This window comes from Antennarius striatus, chromosome 2 (assembly GCF_040054535.1).
Source record: "Antennarius striatus isolate MH-2024 chromosome 2, ASM4005453v1, whole genome shotgun sequence".
Classification (NCBI taxonomy): Eukaryota; Metazoa; Chordata; class Actinopteri; order Lophiiformes; family Antennariidae; genus Antennarius; species Antennarius striatus.
The window spans coordinates 16,665,001-16,690,000 of NC_090777.1; the positions used below are offsets into that span (position 1 = coordinate 16,665,001).

Below are 25,000 nucleotides of genomic sequence, written 5' to 3' on the forward strand. Positions count from 1 at the left end.
TGCCAGGAGTTTGATGTCAGTCAACTTTAAGACAAACACAGGCAACTTGTCAGTGGGTGTTAGGGCCGCCTAACCCTGTCAATCCTAACAACCAGGGGAGGAAAGAGGGAAAGAAGGAGAAAGGAGGAGGGAGTGGACAAACTGTGGCTTCTTTCACTTGTCTAAAGACTTTCTCTGGCATATATTGATCACCCTTTGTAACCCCTATGTCCCCCCGAGACCAAGAGAACGGGTTTCATGTTACCAAGCGTTCACAGAGAATGAGGGAGGATATAGGCAGAAGAGAAGAAGGAAGAGGAGGAGTGTAAAAGAGAGGCTTATAGTGGACTAAAGGGGAAACCAGGAAGGGGTAACAGGTAACAATGCCTTACGAATGCCTAAAAATCAGACCTTATTCTTCACAGAAGTGCAAAAAATCATATTTTAGTTCAGGGAAACAAGGAAGAGAAATGGAGAGGGTGTGTGAAACAGCAAATTACAATTCCTTATGCTCTGAAGTATTTTGACTTAATTTATATGTGTGTGTGCATCCTTGTGGTGAACCCTGGCGGTTCTGGGGAATCTGGGGATTGATCACCTGAAACCTCTAAGCTCCCACTCTCCACCAAGTAGGGGTTTAAGCTTCAGTTTCTCTCAAGTGCTGCATGCAATACTGAGGCCTCGTCCACATGATGCCAGAACTTTTTAAAAACGCAACTTTTTTCACCCCGCATAGAAAACGATTCGCGTCCACACGACAGCGTTTTCAAAAAGATTCCTGTCCACACGTATCCGCATCAGTGCGTTGATCAACACGTGTATAAGCAGAACAGCGAGAATGACAGGAGAGAGGACCGGGACGTGTGGAAATTCACGCTATTCCTCCTGGAAGACGACCTCCATCACAGAGTTCTCCCACCAGCAGGCAGCACATCCCAGTCTGTCCCAGAACTGGCGTCGGCGTCTTTGGCAAGGAACGTGAATGAATGAATGAGTAAATAAATACATATATAGACTTTATGACACATAAATAAAAAAAACAGACGAACAAATATTTAAGTGCAAAGCATGTTTATCAACTCGTCTTCGATGGGGAGCGGTTATACATCAGAAAATAGCTTTAGCTCCGTTTGTACATGTAGATATGGGTCACATTGCATGACGTCACAGCGGTTTTCCTCGTAGGGACAAGCCCTCCGGATAGAAAAAGTTGCGGATACAGCGTCCACACGACAACGCAGACCCAGCGTTTTCCAAATATTCCACCTTGGCCAGCGTTTTTAAAAAGTTGCGTTTTCGTCCTGGATATCTGCGTTGTCGTGTGGACGGAAGGCGTAAACGCAACAAAAGAGTTGCGTTTTCAAAAAGTTCCGGCATCGTGTGGACGGGGCCTTAGCCTGTGTGAATCCTCCCGGGAGAACTGACCCGAGACAGAGAAACTCCTCTAATTACAACTCCCAATCAGCCTGGCCAAAGTTCAGCGCTGACCTCTAGCTTGACTTTCTGCACTCCTAATCACAGTCAAATGTCTGCAGAAGGAAATCGAGGTGTGATGGAGAAGAACCAACAAACCGGCTGACATTTTTAGATGCGCAGAGTTCGTGAACCTCTCTTACTGGCTGCTTTTTCAAAGGCATGTTGCTTTTTTTACAGCTCGTAAAGTGTGAATGCTCATGTTCTTGTTGTCTGGGTTAGTGCGTGCAGAAGGTGTGTTTTCTTGGGTGGGGGGTGCTTGTGCCAAGTTTGGTGAGTAAATATGTAAAGGGTCTTCTTGGAGGTGTGGAAGACTTGCCCTGTGCTTGTTTGTTCAAATGCAAGAACTACCTTTCCTTTGGTCAATGCAGGCATGCATGTGTGAGCTAACAGCTAACATGATTTTTTGCTCTCTTTTTGCTAAATTGTCAGGTCACCCTCATCACTACATGTTCTTGCTTTAGAATAACCATGCTTTCTATCATGTTGACTAAAAATAACTAAATGCTTTCCCAGTCTTTAAAACTCGTGTTCATCTGCGCTGCTTGTGTAAATGGATTTTGTTGTTTTAGAAAGTGGGAAATGAGACATGCAAGTCAGTTTCCGTCATGCAACATTCAGAGTAAAAATATTGTGATCATGTCTGCAGTAAGAACTTATAAGTACAAATGAATTGGATATATTTCTCATGTGCCAATTTCAGAGAAATGACTGCCGCCTCTCCTGCTTCCAGTTTACAACTTGAACGCTCAGCTTGATCAAGTCCAGGCCTTTGTTTTATGTGTGAAAACTAACCAGGCATGCCTACACACATTCTACTCCGCCTAATATCTTTTCTGCAGGTGGTTGAGTAAAGCGGCACTTGTCGAGGAGCTGCTGCAGGTTATCATCATGATTTGTGAACACATGGACCAGGAATTAAGGTGGGATCATTTTTTCCTATACAGGGAACAAGTGAGAGAAGAGTTGTAGACACATACTGTATGTGCCATTACAAATGTATGTATACGTTTGCACAAATTTGGTTCCCCCTCTTCTTTTATACACACACACGCTTAGAATGATCCTGGCTTTAATGAGCAGCAGACCTGTGTGTACTGCATGTTTTTGTATGTGTATAAGTGTGCATGTTGTCAGGTGGGCCTGCTGACACCCTGTCTTCGAGTGGAAGCCTGATTTATAAGGCTTCAAATGAGCTGCAACAGAGAAGGAGAGCCAAAACAAGCCAGAGGCCGATTGTTGCTTTATTTACCTTACTTTTCCATTCTCAGACCCTCCCTACATCACACATGGAAGAGAATCTAAAGAAATCATCATTCAGGTAAAAAAGAGGTTGAATAAAATCAAGCAAACCAGGTTACTACAAATTCCCCTTGAAATTCCGTCCCCCTTGGATTAAGAGGCCAGAAGCAGAGCAGATTTATCTTTTTGGTAGGGATCCTCAGGATTTCTTATACTGATGTCGGATTTTACCGATCATTCACAATTATGACAATGATTTCTATCAATACTTTGGAAATGGCTTTCACCAGATTTATAGGTTTGAACACCAGCTATTTCTAAAACAGACACTCAGACAAGGAAATAAAGATGAATAGACAAATGATCCAAATTGCCAAACATCCATCGGGACATAAATGCAATTTAATGTCTTTAAAAATTCACTCTTTACCTGAAACAAATAAACCTTTGAGAATAAAGCCAATGTTAAATAATGCTGATTAACATACACACATACACACACGCACGCACGCACGCACGCACGCACACACACACACACACACACACACACACACAGTGTGTGTGCATGTGAGCACAGACACAATGGAACTTCAGTGAAGGACAGCTCTGAGTGAACAGGATGCAGCGCAAACTCCACAGGAAGCTCTGATAAGAGCACAACACTTATATCGCTCCTTGTAACACAAAAGGGAACCTTTGACAGCCAGGAACCTTTAATGGATGTCTCGGCATGTCCTCTCTTCGCCAGGTATATCTGACGGATGTACGCGGCACTCAGGAATGAATTAGAAGAGGAAAGTTGCTTGTACGAGTGAATGTTGGTGACAAGGTACATATTATTTTCTGTTTTACAGCGGGCAGAAAACGGAAATGGCAGCTTTGAGCACAGTGGTGACTGGGAGTTTGATGTGAGATGTAGATAGAAGTACTTACAGCATGTGAGACATAACTGTTGGGTTACTGTGTGTCTCTACGGGAATATTTCTATGAAATGCATTGCTTTGTTGCACAGCCACATGTATTAATGTGTGAGAACAGGTAGTTTCTTGTATTTAGATACGCACTTGTGCTCAATGCCGTTTTAGTTTAGGTTCTTTCAAAAAAGATTTTTCTGTCACAGGCCAGAGTATATTGTATCATCATACTGCGATCTGCAGTGGATTTGCTTTGCCATATTCACATCAGTGAGTATCCAGAAAAGCAATAAGCCGTAGTCTACCAAACATGTCGTTTACAGATTTAGGATACAAGGATTTAGGGGGACAACCCAGGACACGCCAGAAAGACTATGTCTCCCGGCTGGCCTGGTAACGCTTTGGGATTCTCCCGGAGGAGCTGGATGAAGTGGCTAGGGAGAAGGAAGTCTGGGCTTCCCTGCTTATGCTGCTGCCCCCGAGACCCGACCCCGGATAAGCGGAAGAAAATGGATGGATGGATGGATGAAAGAAACACGCTGAAGAACAGTCTACTTTTCAGCAAATAATAACTGAAGAGTTTTTCTCAAGATGTGTTGGTTGAATCCGAACTGCTTGTTCTCCTTGGAGCTGCTAGGGGGCAGCATGGAGTAAAATCTGTCCAGGTAGAGGAGCAGAAGAGGAAATGAAACTTCCCTCCTTTCTCTGCAGCTGCTTGCACACACACTAAAACAGAATGAGAGTACAGATCTCTCTCTCTCTCTCTCTCTCTCTCTCTCTCTCTCTCTCTCTCTCTCTCACACACACACACACACACACACACACACACACACACACACACACACACACACACACACACACACACACGTACACATGCACGCACGCATGCACACAGATCTTTACTCACAGATGAGACGACCAGTCATGGAAACTAATCACAGCGACAGATTGAGTGGCTGTGAAGTGGGATGCGGAGATGGTTGTTAGAGGTGTTGCAAATTAAGTTGCAGGACGACTAACAAGAAATAAAGAAGTATGTGTGAGAGCGTGTGTCCTTTCTGGAAAATGGTCTGTTTCCAGTTGGGAGGCCCCTACACACTCAGGCAGACTAATATAGTGTCTGACAGAGTGCAGATCCCCACGGCCTCTAGTGTGTCTGTGGACAAGTGTGTGTGTGTGTGTGTGTGTGTGTGTGTGTGTGTGTGTGTGTGTGTGTGTGTGTGAACATGTGACTGTGTGTGATTGATGGAGGCCTGCAGAGATGTCCTACCCTACCACATCACTCAACAGTCTAAAAGACTGTGTGTCCATCCACATTTTTTGTGCGTGTGTGTGTGTGTGTATGTGTGTGTGTGTATGTGTGCATGTGTAGAAGTGAAAGGTGGAATGGCTCACAAGGATTCCTACCATTAAAAGCCCTCTTGAAGCAACCAATCAAATCAGTGCAGCTCTTATTAATACACAAGTCTAAAAATTTAAATCATTGTCACTCCGACATCTTGAATCATACTTAAAAATAAAAAATGAAAATTGTGTGTGTGTGTGTGTGTGTGTGTGTGTGTGCGTGTGCATGTGTGCGTGTGTGTGTGTGTGTGTGTGTGTGTGCGTAAGGCCAATTACTGATGCTGGTAATAGTACACCTGTGTAGCCATGTCTGGCAGCTTAATGACAGTTAAAGAGGAAACAGGCTATAAATCTACACACACACACACACACACACACACACACACACACACACACACACACACACACACACACACACACACACACACTGTTCCTTTTTATGGAGGTGAGAACCCTTGTGTTGAATATCACATATTTACTGCTTGTCTGTCATAGTGAGGACCACTGTGAAAAGGTGTGTCTGCACCTCCTGTGAGCACAGGCTGTATCACTAGTGTAGGAGGGTGTGTGTGCAGAGTGTGAGCGTATATGTGGTGTGTGTGGAGGTGAGTGAAGGCGTGTTAAATGTGACCCATTTTATCTGGGCTGGGCAGCCATCAACATAATTAAAAACCAGACAGGCAGACCAGGGAGGGCCTGGGGCCTTGTAAAAGCCATCTGGGTTGTAGTGTGTGTGAGTGTGTGTGTGTGTGTGTGTGTGTGTGTGTGTGTGTGTGTGTGTGTGTGTGTGTGTGTGTGTGTGTGTGTGTGTGTGTGTGTGTGTGTGTGTGTGTGTGTGTGTGTGTGTGAATGTGTGTATGTGTGCCTACATGCATGGTGAGTGTCAGAATGTGGCCCGGCTTACTAATGACCCAACTTGCTTCTCTCAAATGAGCGTCTCTACAGAAAGCATCACACAGCTATCATTTGTGGTGAGTGTTCATGTGTCCAACTCAAACCAGCAGGAGAAAAGTTACAGCTTGTCCCACACTCAGGACCTCACTGCAAAGTCAACGGTTTTTAAGTCACTTTTTAGAATAAGATGAACACTCCTGCGAAGGTGAGGAATATGATGCTAAAGGTAATGATATACGCCAAAGCTTTTATTTGACAGTTTTTTAAACTGGTAGATCACAAAAAGAAGACAAGCAGAGTAACAAGAAAAATATGAAAATTTATGGTATTTGCTTTGTAGTAGTTTTATTTTGACTTCATATTCAATCAAGTTACACAAAGGTTGTTTTTTTTAAACTTTACAGTACATGTTGTCACTAGCTGCATGATTTTTTTGATTTCTGCATCTCCTTTTCACAAGCAGGAGACTAGACGACAATTCTTCTTGCTAAACCTACCAGAAAGTGTCTTTTTGAAGTTGTATTGTTGACGTGTCAGACTGAAACAAGAAAACTCAAGCCTGCATCACTAGTTACATATCAGCAGCTTTACACCACTGTTCACTAGATCCGCCTCCGCACACGTGCAGTCCTGAATGAACAGGTTACCATGTGTTTGAGTTGTCAGGAAATGTAAAGAAGAGAGGCAGTGAAATGGCTTTGTGTTATTTATGACCCCATGTTAAATGGCCAAATGTGTGCATGTGTGTTCAAGCTTTTACATACCGCCTATGTATTTTGCATGCATGTGCTGGTGTGTATGTGCTTATGTACCCCCTTTTTTTTTTTTTGCTTGTGTGTATGTGTGTTTTGTGTACATATGTATATGTGTGTGCACAGACGTTACCATCCTGCCCTGTCTGTTTTACAGTCGGAGCACCGTTTATAGGCCGGCTTTATGATATAATTAGTGAGCAGATATATTGGCTCATTATACTGAAGCAGGTGTAACATGAATGGAAATATATGAACAGTACATCAGACTCACATACTCTGTCTCTGGTGCTCGAAGGCTTACAGCTAGACTTCTGTCTGCCAGTGTTTCAGACTCTTTTGTGTTTGTCTGTGTGTGTGTGCACGCGTGTTTATGTGTTTGTGTGTGTGTGTTCTTGTGCACCACACGCACAGTGAATTCAGTGAAAGACACCCTGAGGAATAATTTTCTTACACTGGCCCTCGACAACTAAATCAAATGATCAATGAAAAACATTTACCACATTTTAAAAAGAGCTAAAGCAATTGACAACAGCCTCAAGAGGAGGAAGAGGGAGAGTTAACTGTTTGAAAATTAAGTGAGAAGCCGTCCCAGTTAGTAAACTATGTGTTTATTGGCTGGAAGGAACACACAGTGAGGAAAGTGGTTGTTAATTGGCTATGGGGTTTAAATGAGCCACTGGGCATGTTCTAAAAAGATTTCTCTCTCTTACGTCTTCCCTCTCACCCCCCCCCCCACACACACACACCTTTCTCTCTCTCCGTCCCCATCATGTAAAACACAAAGGACCTCTTCCCATGTCTTTCCAGTGTTCAGGGAACAGTGGCCTCATCGTTCAACTTTATCCACAGGATCCTCACTCACACACACTCACACACTCACACACACACACACACACACACACACACACACACACGCTTGCACACGCACACACTCACGCACGCACATACACATACACACATTGTGATTCAATAGGTACAAACTATATATGACTTGTATGTGAATATAACAGCACATTTTTTAGCAAAACTTTAGTCATTTATTCATTCAGCAAAGTTGGTGATTTTATCATTCTATATCCACATACTATTCAAATTTAAATGCAGGCTTACGCATTTTTGCATTTTTTTATTTCAAAAGAACATCTTTTGTGTGTATACAGCACCGCTTTCATTATCTGTAAAATGACAAAACAACTTAAGGTGGTAAGGCACTTCAAAGTATTTGTTTAATTCAACAAGCCATCCTAGAATTCTTTTAGACATATCAAATGTAAAATAATTTTCCATATCTGAATATAAAGTGCACAATCAGTAATTATTTTTGTCTTTTTCCAAATTGTAAAACAGTGGAGATAGAAAGCATTTTCTGAGAGCAGGAAAAGCATCTAAATCACTCAGCCAGAATGCATCCATGCCAAGAATAATGGGAAATAATAAGGCAAGGAAGTTTGCATTCAACACTGACACAACTTGACTTCCATCGTATCGACTGACATCGGAAGTGAAACCGAAAATTGGACAATTCCAGGAACTCTACAAACACAAATAGGGAAGTGGTGTTCAGTACAAATCTGTAAAGTACATACCACTATCAATTATTTATTAACACCCTAATAGAGGACGACTTCCTTCAACATGTTTCGTGACACAATGGAGAATGATGGAAAGAGAGAGAACCTGCAAAAAAGAGAATAGAAGGGCACTGACAAAAAAAAAAATTCTTTTACGATCATTTTTCTCGTGATCGGAACCAGACGACTGTGTGCTGTTTGTCCCTCACTGTTTCACTTCCTGTTCACTATTAAACTAAAGCTGAATCTCTGAGAAGCAAACTGATACAAAACATACGATGTCACATCTGTCTCCAGTCATCCTTTTTAAATGTCTTTTCTTTTCAAAATGTAATTTATAGAAGCTGTAACGTCCGTTTGTGTTGTGGGACCAGGAGAGCAGAGAGCTGAAACAAGATGAAACATAACATTTAAAGCAGAGTGAGGCGGCAAGTTCTCATTCACCTTAGCTACTGTGTGTCACCTGAGGAGATTTGAAATTGTGAATTAGTTCAAATTGCCAAAAAATTGTGGTACAGTAAATTGCTACTTTGCCAAAGAAAAAAAAAGAATTATTTTCAGCAGCTGGTCAAGACAGCATGAGGCAGAACCCCTGTGTGGCTCCTGGCCTCGGACTTATTGGAACCATCTGAGCCAAAGTATTTAACTGTAACAACTAGACTCCACTTTCCCCTCTGTACAACTCCATTTTCATCTTCCTCACCTCCTCTTCATCCTTTTTCTTTTATTTTCTTTTGAATTGCAAAATCAAATATTAACCAATTAAATAAGTGAGGAATGTATTTGTGTTAGTTGGAGTATAATGAAAGTATCATTATTGTGCAGCTGATAATGAGAAATACTATAATGCAAAACAAGGCAGTCGGCCACACCTATTATGTTTTTACAATTTTGATGATATAAATTATTCATTCATTGATTCATTTTCTCTAACTGCTGCATCCGCTTGCTCGGGTCGCGGGGAGCCTGAGCCTATCCCAGCTTGTCTTGGGGCGTGAGGCGGGGGAAACATGAGTGCAACGCGGAGCCACACAGAGACAGACAAACATGCACACACACACTCACTCACTCCTACGGGCAATTTGGAATGGCCAATTAACCTGAAGTGCATGTTTTTTTGGAGGTGGGAGGAAGCAGGAGAACTCAGAGAGAACCCACGCAGACACGAGAAGAACATTCAAGGTCAGCACAGAGTGGGACGTGAACCCGGGACCGCCTTGCTGTGTGGCGACAGCGCTACCCACTGCGCCACCATGCCGTTTTTGATATAAATGAAAAAAATATAAACTAAAATAATATAAAATAAAAAAAGAAAACTTCTTTTTTTTTATACAATAATAAATGAAATAAACAACTTCAGCTTTGGCTGCTTTATAGATGACTTGAATCTTGAACTGTCAAAATGGAAATGGACAGGTGAGATTTTGGAAAAATTAAGATGAATCTCTGTGCACAGATTCACTGTATACTAAAATGTAATTCACAAACAACATGGACATAAATATCTAGCTTGGTCTTGTGTTCTGCATATATCAAGACCAAAAGAATCAGACAAAATGTTTTATCTGAAAGCACAAAGTCTTGCTTTTCTTTTCACAAGAAGCACTTCACTGACTTTTGATGTTGCAAATCTATATTAATGCCAGGACATGTTAGCTGCAGACAGTTTTCATTCTATAAATGTATCCAAAAAAAATCCACCCCACCTCTGTTGTTTTGTCCTAGATTAAAGAGAAAGATAAAACACATTCTGACTTTTGACAGCTCTGTCTGGTGCTTGTGATGAGGGCGTCTCTGCCCAGCAGGATTATCTGTAAGCTTCGATGCATATGTGATTCTTTGAGAAGTGTTGCTCTCCTCAAACAGGATTACAGGAATATCCGGCTATCCTCATTTGTACCAAAGGATAATTTAATGTGTATTCCCATCTGTGGTGTGCGTGTGGCTGCTGAATGTAAGCCTGCATATCTAGGAGCCTTAGCCTAATGCTATGCCACCGCTGCCAGGCCTTCCCTCCTCTGCCCTAAAGTTCTGACACTAGCCAGGACACGAGGTCTTACTTATTAAAGCTGACTCTCTGAGTGTTGGGAGTACTGGCGAGGAGCAGAGGAAAAGACCTATTTAACTGTTATGTAAACCGTTGTTTCACGTCCACACTTCTCTCTCCCTTTCCCCGCTTTGATATTTCACAGGGTTTTTGGCGCCCGTTCAAGTGTGAACACAATACAGCTATTGAGATCATAGCTCACACCTCCTGGCCCGAGTCGTGTTCAGTACTAGATTTAAGGCTGGCGGCCTCCACCTCTAAAGAATCAGATTTGTGCAATCATACTTTGCATCAGTAATGAGTAATAAAAGCAAAACTTACAATTTGCAGACAAATATTGTAAGTCATGTGAAATTATTTCTAAAAGAATTGATGAAACATTTTGTTAAAGTGCTATTTTGTTTATTATCAGCAGTGAAACACTGAGCCACTGCATATACACCCCCTGAATAAACCCAATGATGTCATGATGCCCAAATGAGACATGACAGAGCAACCACAAAAGCAGGAAAAAGAAAACGTTTAATGAAATAGAAAGCAGCACAGAGTTAAGTTAAGGACACATTATCAAAAATGATCAGTTATAATCATCCAGAGATGATTTATCTTCTGGCAAAAAATTATTCTTGTTTGACATTTAATGTGTTTTACTTCATTTGTGTTTGGACTAGCTCTGTTGAACTCAGGATGCGATGCAGACAGACATGGCCCCACGGCCCATCCCCCATCTCATCATCTTCAACCATCACTCTAGCTCTGGCTGTGGAGGGCCCCTTCATGCAGGTAATGGATCCTACTTGAGCACCTCCACACAGAGGCCCATATATCCAACTTTTAATTAAGGACGCTCATCCCCTCTCCAGAGAGACAGGCAAAAGCTGGAATAGGTTGGGGGAGCAGTGTGTGAGTGTATTTTGTGTGTACGTGTTGTAGAAAAGCCGTCATCTGGTTTGTGTTAGACACAATAATAAGAGTGTGTCAGTGGCCAAGGCCAAGCTGATAGCTATCAATCTGCTCTTGAATATATGACGGAATATATGGAGGCATGGATGGATATGGGCCTCCCTCGGAGAAGCTAATGGTTAAACAGACGCATTAGGGTGACTGAGGCCCGTGGTGGAGATCTACAAGGAGACTTTATGGCCTTTCGATCTTCAATAACCTTGAGTCTGCTGGAAACTGCAGGCCACCAGCTGGGGATGGATGTGCGGAATGGATGACGGGAGGGAAAAAAAACTTAGCATTCGGCATTAGCAATCAGCATTCAAAGATCTATAAATGAACTTTAATTTTCCTGTCATTTTACAGGAAGAAATGTTAACCAAATAAATTATGAAGATTGATCAATGATGATGAAACTCCGTGGGAACTTGGGATTTGAGAGGAAAAAAAATGGACAGAGAGAGACAAATGATAAGAGGAGCGGCTGCTGACACAAGACCTGTCCTCTCTGTCAGACAGGAGATAACTGGACTGAAGTGTTTAGACGCTCCATTAGCAGTGTCATCAATCACATACACAAACACGCACACACGCACGCACGCACGCACGCACGCACGCACGCACGCACACACACACACACACACACACACACACACACACACACACACACACACACACACACACACACACACACACACACCGTAGCTGCAGGAGAGTATTCAATCTTGCTCTTATGTTCAAGCACTGAGCTGACTAGAATTAGACACATGATGCGCAGATTTTTGAGAGTCTCCTATTTTCACTGTGATGTAACACAGGCAGTGGTCCATCTTGTACTAAGAAACAGTTTAATGCACATAAGTGGGTTTTCACTACTACAGCTGTACTTGTATGGTCTTGTACTGTTGTGATTTTGTTCAGACACAGAGGAGATATACTGATGCTGCAGCAGGTTACGAACCTTTAATGGCCTACTGCAAATGTTAATATTTGAATATTTGCAGCTGCATAAGGTACACATGTGCATTGTCTCCAAAGGGGCTCATGTGACAGAGCTCTAGTATGCAGTCACAGTTAAAGCACAAAGTTTGGATCCAATATAGTGGGGTCACTACAGACAGAGTAAGGGTGCAAACTGAACTTAAACTCCCACCAGGAAACTTCCCATTAAAGCTCAAATGGCCCACTACATCCAGGCCACCATTTAAGTCCCACTAGCAAACAACAATGACTTTCTTCTGACTAATAATGCTGTCACTACAAGTTATGGCTTTGCAAAGACCAAAAAGCTTTTTTGAGTGGTTGTGGGTTCCCTATGGTCACATTAAAAACTGAGGCATAATTTGGCCATTCGCTAACAACTCTTGGAGAATGCTTCCCTCAAGGAACACAGTCAGTCGTAATTGGCCAATCAAGATTGGAAACACATACAACAATATACCTCACACAGTGAAGCTGTTAGGTACAGTTCTGTGGACAGGACTTCAAACTCAAAACTAAACAGCATTTTACTACTGCTATTCTCCTGAGAATGTGCATTATCCTGCCTGAAGGTTGATGAAAAATGTCATGCATACATTGTGTTCTTATAACACAGGTGGAAAATAGAAATGTTTAATACAGTTTGCTTGTTTTCATAGCATCTTCAAAAAACCCAAAATGCTGCTTTGAATATATTTTACCAGCATCAGACAATGACTTCAATCGTGTGTAAATCCACATTGCAGTGATGCTACTGCGAGAACATTTGTCCATCATTTCATTTTCTTTATTTGGGGGATTGAGATATTCACCCAACAACAACGAACTGCATAAAACTGATACTGGTAAATATAAGCTTATCTATGAAGCTGTTTGAGTACGATCAGTACGACTGGGGACATGATGTTGCTCAAAGCTTAAACATCATTACCTATTATCGACTAAATATTGATTAGTTCAGCTAAAAGAAGTCAATGCAACCAGGAAAAAAATGTTAATTTGATAGACTGTGTGATGTCAATTGAAACTTTGTAAATTTGAACTCTTATTGTAGAAAACAATATTTGTTTGATTTGGAGTTTCTAATTACACATTTGTAAGAATTTGTAACCACAATAAAGTAAATAAAATGTTTATGTGAACTGTCTGAGTTGTGTGTGTGTGTGTGTGTGTATGTCTTTGTTTATGTACAGTACACCTCCCTTAACGCCAGTTTTAATTCATTGGTTGCACTAATTACTCCAAAGAGCACAATGGATCTTTTAACCCTGAGGGGCGTATCCATTATGACCTCCCCATGTGCTGGAGATCAGTGGTCCTGGGGGGTATTTAGGGGGTAAATATATTGACTGCACCTCTACCCCTCCACACCGGCACACACTCACTTTTCCACACATCCATTGGCTAATTTGGTTTTGGTGCATTTATGTAAATGAAAGGCAAACAAAAGGAATGGGTGATGGATGACAAGAGAATGAACTTGGGAAGGGTCCGTGTGGGACACTTAGGGCTGCAACACTAATTAAAAAGCCATAGCACTGAGAGAACAGAGGTGACTCATTAACTTTAAACTGCTTCCCTGGCATACGGCACATTAAGTGCTAAAGCTAGTTAGCTGTGGAAGAAGAAAAGGCTGCGGAGCAAAAGAGAAAAAGAAACAGTAAGAGAATGAAGGATGTGGGCATTGTGCTTGACTCCTTGTATCCATGTGGGCATATAATCCAAGCCAAATTACCTTGGTCACATTAGTTCATAGTGCCAACATCGACTAGCTTTGTGCAGGGGGTAGCAAGATGAAGGAAGGCTATGATAAGCATTGCAATTAGGGCTATAATATGATAAACAACAACAACAAAGCCAGTGGAGGGAGTGAGGCAGAACACAGTGCAGAGAGTAATTACAGAGGCCAAGTGTGTGGAGGTTGGAGACCTGAGCTGTATTGATCTGTAGAGCTGCTGTGGAGGGACCTGAGAGTGGCACCCACAGAAACCTGCAAGGCCTCTACATTCCCAGCAAAGACAATGCCAACATAAAAGGATACACAAACACGTGCAGAAATTTGTAATTTTTCACACCTGCAGAAGCATTCACAAGAGCACAGCATTTGCATGTGCGAAGTGTGCAATGCAGCCCCTGTAAGTGATCCCTCCAGCATTCAGAAGCGTGCTCGTCCTGTAGCGATTCATATCAACGATCAAAGTCTTTCCCCTGGTGTTCTTTACAAAACACAACCATCTCCTCACATTCACTCTATCATTTTGTAACAAAACTTCAAGAAAACCATCAGTGCACATGAGGAAAAAGGAGGGGGAGAAAAAAATGGAAAGAAACAAATTCTCTGGGATCAATGGTGCAAAAAATTGTTTTTATCGAATGCCGCTTGGCTCACATTTCCTGCAAACACAGATAAGAGAATGAGAGCGAGCAGACAATTCTATGTTTGTGTGTGTGTGTGTGTGTGTGTGTGTGTGTGTGTGTGTGTGTGTGTGTGTGTGTGTGTGTGTGTGTGTGTGTGTGTGTGTGTGTGTGCGTGTGCCTGTTTGGGAACATGTGCTTGCTTGGGTAGGGGGAAAAATAAATGAGATTATTGATGTTACATGTCAAATATAATTGCTGAGATTTGAGTCAAGAGGAGTAGAGGGTAGGTTGATGGGTGTGCTGATCCGTGAAAAGCTTCATTTGGGGGAAAGGCCAACAAGTCACTGAATTTGGATTATGACCTTGTGTGTGTGTGTGCATATGTTTGTGTGACAGTGAGATTACATAGCCAGAGTTATTAAAGTTGAACACAAACAAAAGAGAAACACACACCTCTTGCCTGAAACCCTTAAACAGGGCTTCAGAGATACAGTCTGTCAGAAGTACAGGTAATTATGTCTGGATGTTTCCTTGTGCGTGACTGCTTGACATTTCACCTCTGAGACGTTTTAGAAAAACCCACCCTTTTTGAGGTTCTAAAATATGTATCCATTATTTTCCTAGCGGGTCAAATTCAAATCAATGTAGAGCTGAACGACAACGTAAAGCCAAACATTATCTGGCAATTCTCTTCCCGGTGGAGAAGTCCTTTCAGGTTTGTACGCTCCGGCTGCAACATTACATCAAGTTAAAAATGGATGTTTGATCGTTATTTCAGATATAATCAATAGCTTTCAGGTTTAACATTGGAAAAAAAAATGGAATGAAAAGGACAGCTAAGAACTAAAGATTAACCCCATGGTAACATTTTCCTCCTTGGTGGTCAACATGTTCCTCTGGTTAATTTTTAAAATATCATATGTCTTTAAACAGAGAGATGTGTTTGTGGCAAACCAGACCTTTAGCTTGTGAGCTGTCCAGGAGGACAAAGAAATATGCTGCTAATTATGTGATAAAGACATGTCACATTGCAGGTTTGTACAGATCATTTTCAAACTGAAAAAACAAACAAACAAACCCCCCCCCCAAAAACAAAACAAAACCATGATATAAAATTTAAATTGAATTAAGCTTCGGCTCTACAGACTTCCAAAAATTGCTGAACGTTACTGCTTAAACTGCCGAATATGTAGACCAAACATGGGGCGAAGACACAAAGAAAACTAGAGAACTCCTAAGGCACCAAAATATGCAAAATTTGAGTCTTCAAAACACCCCTATGTTTAATTTTTGTGTATCTCTCTTGGAAGAACATCCTGTCCATTCTGTCATAGCAGGCCGATTTGGAATAGGATCCTAGAAGTAGTCGACTCCCCCTGCCAAGTCTCTCATATTTTCAAGCTGACTGTTTTATGGCGAGATCTGTAAAATAAGCCCTCCACCTTGGCCTTGGGTTCACACCACCTGCATAAATACTGAGCTTATGATGGCAGGGGACAAGGGTCACAGCAAATTAATGAGAGTGGAAGTAGACAACATCTTCCAGCCAAATGGTTTTACAGATTATTTTATTGCCATTTAATAATATTTACAATTTACAACACGTATTTTAACAGCTAAACTATTACAATTGAGATTTGTTGATTTGTAGTTCTATGGCAGCAACATGTGGATTTTAGTGTTTCATTTTAGTGTTGCATCATTAATGGAAGATACGTATTTCCCTCTCTTCTCTCTCTTTTTCTTTCTGTATACCAATGTTTCATACTCTCCTTTGTGTGCATGTGTGTGTGTGTGTGTGTGTGTGTGTGTGTGTGTGTGTCTGTGCGTGTCTCATGTGTTGAGAGTGTATCTGATCATTCCGGTGCTGCCCTATCCATCAACAGCCTTATGTGGACAGTGAAAATCAATAGTTCCACACAGCGCTACCTGAGGTCCCCCACACTTCCTTTGTCATAACCGCTCAATATGTCAATGAGCAGAAACTACAGCACATTTCAGTTAGCAGGCTATTGGCAGACTTGGTGGGTATAAATCTTTTTGGAGTTTTCCAATATTTGTGAACTTCTCCATTTCAAAGCAGCATTGTGTTGTGTCAAAGATCACCTATTCAAGTCTGGGATTGTAGTTTCTTTCATTGATAATTCATTCATCTGTTCTCTTTGTTCCCCTCGGCCTCTCATATTTTGCATGCATGATCTTTCTTTTGATGGATATTTTTTTTTCTCTCATTCCTTTCTACATTTCTCCCTCACTTTCTCTCCTTCCAGGTATCTCTCTTCTCTCTGGGTGCTTATTGACATTTCCCTGCTAACCTTCTCTTTTACCCTCACCTTAATGTGTGATGCCTTATCAGATGTGCAGGTGGTTTGGAGTTTCATTCAACCTCACTCCCTACTCGTCTCTCTTTCTTCAGGTTATTCATCCCTCCTTCCTGCGCTCTGAAAGTCAAGCTTCCCTTTACAAACCCCTGTGGTCTTATCTGGGAGACCCCGCGACCCTACCGTCATAGCAGCAGCCAGCGGGAAACAATAGAGCCCACAGCTCCCTCGAGAGGGGGACAACCTGACCACAGTGTGTGTGTGTGTGTGTGTGTGTGTGTGTGTATGTGTGTGTGTGCGCTGTTGTACTGTAGTCTACTCCCGTACCACTGTATGTTATCACAAGTGTTTAGACAGTTGGGCAGTAAATAGACTGATCTAATGGCAATGCACCCCCCCCCCCATCTACCTCACCCAGACACACAGACAGACAAACAGACAGACACAGACACACACATGAACACACACGCATACACGTACAAACATGTATGCACGCACACACACACACACACACACACACACACACACACACACACACACACACACACACACACACACACACACACACACACACACACACACACACACACACCCACACACACACACACACACACACACACACACTCTCTCTCTCTCTCTCTCTCTCTCTCTCTCTCTCTCTCTCTCTCTCTCTGTCTCTCTCTCTCTTTAAAATGCAGTACCAAAAGAGTTCAAAATTATGCACTGATTCAAATATGTTGATATTTTTGCAATAAACAGCATACTTTTCTTTTATTCAACTACTTAGTGAATCGGTTGATTTTATTAACTGATATACACAACATTTTGATTCGCTGTGGCAATCCCTGAAGGCAAAAGCCGAAAGGAAAAGAAGAAGATATACACAACAACATTGAACCACGTTTCTTGTGGTTCACATGCGGCCATTCTATTCCAGCCTAGAGAGTCTACCGCATTGAGCACCTGGAGGAAATAGGCATTTTAGAGCAGGAAAAAGAGCAGCACTAGGGAGAATTTATAAGAACATGAATAATATGAATGGGTGAAAATACTGTGCAATTAACCCCCAATCTCAACAATGCAAGCTTCTAAACAAAGTGATCAATAACCAAGTAATGATCAAATTAAATTGCAGGAACAGAAATAAAGATTTAAAAGCATGAGACATTGTGCGAGTTGTTGACATACAGTACATGGCAAAGAATGTTAAACATTTGTTTTTCTCCAAATCAAATCATATAAACTCACTGATATGGTCTGTGCTAAAATGTCTTCATATATGACTATTTAAGGTCATACATTCCAAAATGGTGAGATGGGTAGAGACAGACAGACAGAGCCTGGCTGCTGCTACTCAGGGTATTTATAGGTATTGTCATTCAGTCAGTAATGCGGGTGATCTACGCTGAAGGCATGCTATTATGTTACAAAAGGAGAATGACATCACATCAAAACAAGAAGGACAGATGATCAACAAATTACGGTTGCTCAAAAAATTTTGCTTCAATTGCCCGTTTTGGAAAAAACTTCAGAAAGGAAACAAACATTGAGAAAAAACAATGATCTAATCTTGAAAACAACAACAAACCTGGTCCTTCACAGCCTCATAGCAGGCTATAATGTTTAAAGGTTGATTAAAGAGAGTCTCACTCAGACTCAGCCAAGCAATGGAAAATGATGGAGTGGGTAATTCACTGTATATAAACTCATTCATAATTAATGACTAATCATATCAACTGCACTGGTCGAGCTGGGATGTGGTGTCTAGGCTCTATTAATGCCTTACAGTACAACTTCTACTTATGCTCTCATGCTCCGTCCAGCTCAGTTATAACATATCTGTGCTATGTTGAAGTCAACCTATCTGAATATCTGTTTACATTATTGCAAGTGTTGTCCTCCGTGATTGATCGGGAAACAGACCAGCATGACAAATATACATCTTAAGATAGAGTACAATTCCTTAATGCAGCCCTACGGTGGCACAAGCCAGTGTCAACTGAAGGCTGGTCCCAATACCTGATAAATGCAGAGGGTTGTGGCAGGGAGGGCATCTGGCATAAAACTTTGTCAATCAAATATGAGCGTTCAAAGTTAGAGAGAGTAGACTTGGATGGTTTGGACATGTCCAGAGGAGGGATCATGCTGATAACAAGGTGTTGAGGATGGAGCTACCAGGCAAGAGGACAAAATGAAGACCAAAGGAGAAAGACATGAGGGCAACCGGTGTTAGAGAGGAGGATCTCATTTGTAGTCTGAATAGTCCCAATCGATTTTTTTGTGGGACGAATTGAAACCGCATTCAGGAGGTAGTTTCGTGTCGGATGGGGACAGAGGCGTCTGCAGTCTGAAATGCTCCCAACATTCCGATCGGATATGGCGGACCGCAATGTTATATTCGCAACGCGAGAGCAAGGTGCCAGAAGGAAGAGCATCGCGCATTACGGAGTGGTAAAACACAGAAGATGAAATTGACGATGTCTGGTGTGTGTGTGATATCACCAATACGCCAAGGTAGAAAACTTCGTTCAAAACATGTTCGTCGTCGTTGTTGCCGCGGTTATTCAAAAAAGTCAAAATATAAAATAATCACGTTGACACAAAATCCAAAAGAGATTCACCTAAACAGGATTTTAAATTTTACTGTACGTTTTCTGAATGAAGAACCATCTAACCTTTTAACATTTATCAAACTAAAAAAAAGAGAAAAAATAAGAAAAAACCCGAGGGAGAGATATTTGATTTTGATTTTTTACATCACGTTTATTCATAAGAAAAAACTAAGGAAAAATGATTGTGTTGGGAACAGATAATTGTTTTTTTTCCTTTATTTTTTCTGTTTGTTTTTTTTTAGTTTGAACTAAGGTCTCTGTGTCTCAGTCTGTCTGTCTGTCCGTCCGTCCGTCTGTCTGTCTCTCCCTCTTTCTCTTTCTCTCTCTCTCTCTCTCTCTCTCTCTCTCTCTCTCTCTCTCTCTTATCTCTCTCTCCCCGTCTCACGCTTAGCTGTGTCTCAGTTATAATAAGGGATTATGTTTCACTGCATTAACAGTCAAAGATGGTGTTGACTTGTGTTGATAATAAATCAGATTCTCTCTTCACTTGTAATTTTTTTAAACTGATATTTGATGTGTCAGTCTCTCTGTGTTTGTCTGTGTTTGATACGAATACAGAATCTGCCTGGCATAAAATACATGATAAAAAAATTGGAGTCCTCAAAAAACAAACAAACATGCATTCACATTCAAACGAGCCCTATTGATTTCTTGTCTCTCATACTTAGCTTGATTATATCTTTGTTCTCTCCTCCTCACTCCATACTATCCATTTTTGTTTCCTTTGTTCTTAGAGACTGCATCCATCTCATTTAGACATGAAACTCCAGCTGGAACTAAGATGGAACTTATAGAATAATGCAAAACTACCACAGAACAGTTCCATAAGAATACATTTTTGAACAGAAGAAATGTCTTGAAGGTGTGCGGTATCTCAACTGAAATCTGACTGTTCACACAATACAGATTGCATCTGTTCTCTAAATGCGAATGCATTTTCTACCCCTGTTCATGTGCATGCACGTTCATGTTTAAGTTCATGTGAACACAAAGGCTTTCTGTATCAAAAGATGACTAATATATGAGGCACGGCGCATGATAATCAGTCATGAAACTGGACAGTTTGTTACTGAGACCTGGGGATCTGTGAAACTGTTCAGATGCCAGCATGGATTAAGGTGATGTGTTTGCAGAGGGGCACTAAGAGTCCAGATGCAGACACGCATGCAGAGTCACACCAATGACATCATAATGTACAGTTTGAAGTTCAGATTTGATAACAAAACTGGAGTGAGAACATGCACATATAAACTCTTTCCTGAACAGGTAAACTGCAGATACATATAAATGTAAAAATACACACTCTATGCGCTCAAATTCCAGCCACAGGATACAGAAGCTAAACTCAAAGACAGAAGACAGGTTTTGTCTTTCACCTAAACACTAAAGGTTCTGTCTTTTGAACTAATAAACCAGGGGCCGATAGATATGTTGTTAATGGCTAAAATAAATGGTTCTCCAATCATGGGGGGTGAGTGGTGGAGGTTATCATGTCTGATGTATGGAAAGACAGCGAGAGACGGCCTAATTCCTTCCAGCTGTAAGACTTAATGGCGTGTGTCTGCTTGTGTGTGTGCATGTGTGTTTGTGTCTGCTTGTGTATGTGCGTGCATGTTTGTGTGTATGTGTGTGAACATCTGAATGTTCAGGGGCTAAAATGACAGATTTACTTGGCCCCTTAAACGCACTGGAAAGGCCAGACTGCATATACTGTAAGAGAGACCTTGTTAGAAGAAGAGGCCCCTCATTTTTCTGTGTTTGTGTGTGTGTGTGTGTGTGTGTGTGTGTGTGTGTGTGTGTGTGTGTGTGTGTGTGTGTGTGTGTGTGTGTGTGTGTGTGTGTGTGTGTGTGTGGTGGTGGTGGGGGGTTAAGTGATCAAGTTAATTGATTCCATTAATGTCACTGTAGTGTTCAAGTTTGTGAGTCATGTAGTGTTGAGGCATCATCTGCACTCACACCTTTACGTCTGTGTGTTTCAGTTTAATACAGCTGGCACACACACACCATCTACTCACCTTTTCTCCACTTATGCCTACTTAATTCATTTCCTCACTTATGTAGTTACAGTAGTGAGACTACCACAGCCTCTCCTGCAAAGTCCACCTTGTGGCGAGAGGGACCTGGTTCACAGCCTCCCACAAACACATAAACACACACACACTAAGTGGGTTTGCCAAACTTATACGTTGCTCTTGGCCAACACTCAGTGAAACACATGGAGTATGAGTGAGGTTGGCAGTGCTCACTGTAATGAAGACACACTTCTGAAAAGGGAGAGGTGGGAAGAGTGGTAGAGGGACCCAAGGAGGAGGGACTAATGGGGGATGAAGAAATGTTGGAAGAGATTCTCACAGGTCTTGTGTTCATTTGTCAGTGGGAAAAAAATCCTATTGAGGAGAAAAAAAATGAAAACATTTCTTGAATAAATAGTGTTTATTGAATGAGTTAGATTCCTATTATTTCATTAAAGTAGGAGGCAGTGAAGGTTGTTCTTTTTCTTCAACTAGTCTAATTACCTCAAAATATCAGTAATATCCATAACTTCAAATGTCTTCCACCAAAGAAAGGTGAAAAATTCTTTATGGAAACTGTCAGATTTATATGTGCATTTAAAGAGAGGAGACTGTCTTCTATATTTCTTTGTCTTGACCAATAACTTAACTCTCCTCTGTTGTGGTCTTGTGTTCTTACTGAGTGTGAGTCCTATCCATTCTTCTCACACTGATGCAAAGAGCGAGGCAGATAACACGGGACCAAATGACAGTCGCCCCTACAGAAGACAAAGTCTGGACTTTGCTTGTAAAAACATATCCAATAGCCCGTACCCCACCCATTCATAAACACACAATATCATTTCAGAAGTGTATATACTGTATACTCCTTTATTTTAAAAGTTGTCATACACCTGCAGGAATGGAACATGTATAATGGGTGTAGAAACACACACACAGCTCTGATTTCACTGGACTTTGGTATGAGGTACTCTGATCGTGTGATGAGGTACCTGTGGAAATAGACCAGTCTAACACCCCCTTCTCCTCAACACGCACGCACACACACACAAGCACGCACACATACATGCACACACGCATACACACACACACGCACGCACGCACGCACGCGCGCTTGCATGCATACACACACACATGCACACACACATGCGCACACAACATGCACAGATATTAATCATATAAGACTCAGTGTATTTGGGCCCGTGTCATGTAGGCATATATGCAGACAAAAAGAAAAAGAAAAAAAAAGATGGTGGGGGCGCATAGAAGAAAAATGCAAAGGGTATAATTTTCCACAATCAGTCTCTGCATGAAACAAGCAATTAGGGGGAATGTGCAGAGCATCCCTGTGAGCCGGGGGATGCTCAGTGTGCATGTGTGTGTGTGTGTCCATGTTTATGTAGACCTTTCATCTCCTGCTCTAAGTCTTTCTTGTGGTTGAGTAGGCTGGTTCAGGGGCAATGCACAGCAAATTTGATAATTCCACCACCAAATGGGCCAGAGCGTGCCTTCATATCATGCTACCCCACAGAGCATCACAATTAAGGTCACGTATTACCCGTACAGCAAATCAGAATCAACTATTACCCGTACGGCAAATCAGAATCAACTTAGGGAACACTAAAAAAAACTTGCTCATTAGCTACTGCACAGCTTAGCTATATAACAGTAGTCATCAGGTTACTTAGTATAATATAGTTATAATATATAGATGGTTTTAAGAATGTATTTGGGTTTTCAATATGTATTTCTTTTTAACAGTGTTGTGTATGAGAGAAATGTCATTTAGGTGAACAATAACATAATAAAGAAACAAAAGCAAAACCTTCACATAAAAGTTATGCCTAGATAGAAATTGTGTGTTATCTTCTAAATTTCTTGCAGTGTACTAGGGGTCATTTATAATAAATGGATTGGGGCTATTATGCTTTGTTCCTTCATGATGATCCTGCTGCTGAAGAGACGAGAAGGGAGGTAACGATACGAGACAAGCAGAACAGAAGTGTATAGTCAGAGACAGGCACTGCAGTAAATTGGGGAAACACAAGCCTTAATCCCAGAGGTGGAGTTTCCTCCTTCAGGTTCCTTCAGGAGGAGAAAGAACAGAGCACACTCTTTTATCTGTGTGGTCCACCGGCTCAGTTTTCTTTCTCTCCGTCTATGTCTGTCTCTCTTTCTCTCCTGCTATGTCTCGTTCACAGTTCACAGATGCGTCTTGTTCTCTGTTCAGGTGGTGTGTATATGTCCACGTGAATCCGATCTTCTCCCCTGAGATGCCTTTTTACCCCCACGGGTCACCTGTACGACCTGGCCTTCCGATCAATGATAACTATGCAAAAAAATCTACTTAAAAAAAAACAACAATCTGATTTACTCTATGTATCTTCATCTGGTAATCTTTAATCTTTCAATATGAAGCATCACAGAGTATGCGAGGTAACGGGATATAGGGTGTCCCCTTGCAGCCTTGTCTGCCGATAGACACTGGTGTTTGTTTTCCATACTGCTTCATTGCATGTTCCCATCATATGAACAAAACAGATGGACCTTCCACACATTCTCTGGCCTGATTATTTTCCTACAGGGTACCTCAGCCCAACACATGTGTATGTGTGAGGGTGTGTGTTTATCTTAGATTAATTACCAAGGCCTGTGTGTCTGTAGGAAGCCGTGAGTATTCAGATGTGTGCGTAGGTGTGAAGAAGTGTGTGCTGTGTCCAGGGGCCATGTTTATTGAAACCCGCCGTCCCTCAGACAAACAGACAAGCAGCAACAATATTCTCTGGAGAGGAACAAGGTGTCATGGGAGATGCAGGGAAAATAACTCCCTGAGTTCAAAGGTGGAGAGAAGAAAAGCGTGGAGGAGAGAAGACATGGAAAACAACATGGGAGAAAAATAAACGGCAGGTGTTTGAAAAGATTTAGTGTAACACTTGCAAAAATGGGAAACGGGTTCATGCTGTAGGAATTGAGACGAGTGGGAAATCCACATTCTTGGGAAAAGACTAGCATCAGTGGTAGTTTGTAGCAGCAAAGCTGGTGGGGAAACCTCACACAAACCTTCTTTGATTGTTACGCTACACTCCTGCTTTTACTTAAAGAAATGCAATATAATCAAGTAAACATTATTGCCTGAACAGGAGGTGGCTTGCTCCTTGTGCACTGGGGGTGAAATGTGTACCAGAAAGGCAGATGGATTGGAACCGACTGGGTTTCGGCTCTGTGGGACGGCATTAAAATGCAGTGCTTGTGGCTGGTGTGCAGTGAGTAAGGCATCTGATACGGGGTCTGCAAGAGGCAGCAGTAAAGGATGCAGACTCCTTCCATCTCCTTATTTTGGGGAATTATAGTGACAAAGAGCAGGCCTAGTACAGCCAGCAGCATCCTGCCAAACACACACACGCACGCACGCACGCACACACACACACACACACACACAGACTTATGCAAGCGTCAAAACAGGCGTGCATTTCACAGAAGAATTCTCAAGCATCTCTTTTTAAACGTGTCATTTGGTGACTACGTGCTCTACAGAGAGGCAAGGAAAGAAAGTGG

The 25,000-nt window shown here is 41.8% G+C and overlaps 1 protein-coding gene and 1 long non-coding RNA gene across 10 annotated transcripts in view; one reads left to right on the forward strand and one right to left on the reverse strand.

The window, feature by feature from the left end:
* The window catches only part of LOC137602484 (uncharacterized), a 17,366-nt gene extending 4,116 nt beyond the window's left edge, over positions 1–13,250 (forward strand). The window contains exons 1-3 of one of the 2 annotated variants that reach the window (XR_011037169.1): positions 3,401–3,523; positions 10,632–11,002; positions 11,528–13,250. This is a non-coding gene — a long non-coding RNA (uncharacterized lncRNA). Of the gene's footprint in view, positions 1–3,400; positions 3,524–10,631; positions 11,003–11,527 lie in introns of those variants that run through there. The other variant, XR_011037168.1, reaches the window with a different exon arrangement.
* prdm16 (PR domain containing 16) overlaps positions 1–25,000 on the reverse strand; it is a 179,953-nt gene that overhangs the window by 25,150 nt on the left and 129,803 nt on the right. The gene's annotated exons all lie outside the window — the stretch shown is intronic.